The sequence below is a fragment of the Rhagoletis pomonella genome, unplaced genomic scaffold (assembly GCF_013731165.1).
Source record: "Rhagoletis pomonella isolate Grant_MI unplaced genomic scaffold, Rhpom_1.0 Rhpom_scaffold_00008, whole genome shotgun sequence".
Taxonomy (NCBI): Eukaryota; Metazoa; Arthropoda; class Insecta; order Diptera; family Tephritidae; genus Rhagoletis; species Rhagoletis pomonella.
Window position 1 is genome coordinate 42,303,380 of NW_023458562.1, and position 1,213 is coordinate 42,304,592.

Below are 1,213 nucleotides of genomic sequence, written 5' to 3' on the forward strand. Positions count from 1 at the left end.
TGTAAAAAATATGAAAACGACTGGGGCAATAGAGGTGGGTAACTTAACTCAGAGTTGAGTTATTGAGTTGATTCCCATAAGAGAATCGGTAACTCAGACTCTCTGTCCAAAAAAAATTTACTCAATTGATGTCCTAGGGCTCACATTAAGGTGTATTAAACAAGGTGGTGTTGGGGCGACAGCTGAGTTTTTCGCCGTGGAGGCCATTACGTCAAAATGATGTGTTTGTTGTAACTCATACCAATGACAGTATGGACATCAGCGTATAATCTGTTAGTGTGATTTTTTACTTATATACGGCCAACACCACCTTGTTAAATACGCCTTGACTCACACGATTCAATTGAATCATTGTGGCTCATATTTGTACATTTAACTCTCACTCCGCCACAGTGTTTAGCATGAAAAAGAGTCAGCAGCAGTAGCAAAAGAAATGGTCAGTATAACTCATCCTGCTTCGCCACAGTGTTTAGCATGGCAGTCTTATATGTATTTTGTTTTTGTACAAGGCGAATTTATACAAGGTGGTGTCAAAAATATTACAACAACAACCACATTTATTTTGTATTGCGGGTGTTATGTCAAATCTCAATTTTGGCATTAAGTTTCAAAAAATTCGCCTTGAGTCAAGACATCACATTCAAAACGGGAACAAGTGCGGTAGAGCGGCCGTTGATTTTAATGGTGTAAACCATCTCTGGTGCTAATTTATCTCGACTGCAGCTATACCGCACTTATGCCCCAAAACGAGTCTACGATACGAATGAGTGTAATATACAAAGAGTCAAATGAGTTAGTTGAATGAACTGACTCCCTAAAGTGAGTTGGAGTCATTGAGTCAACTCCTATAAATTTGCTGAGCAAACAAAATTTTAATCACCCTCATTGCGCGAGTCGTGTCGAATGCAAGTCGTTTTTCGAGAGTCGAATCGTATCGAAAATTTCACGTCATTGCCTAAAATTTCCACTCGACTAGTGTATTAAAACGGGAAAACTTGGCAGCACTGCACAATTTTCGACAATTTTCGTCGTTTATTTATTTCAGCACGACAGTAGACAATGCCAATGTGCTCGAGTCGTACAATTTAGCCTAATTTGCGACTTACACAATGAGGCTGAATATCTATAAATAGGTTCATTCCTTATCTTTTTGGGACTAAAATCTAAAAAGTGTCAAAATGCCAGAGCGTAAGCAAAATGCGCTCACTAAAAG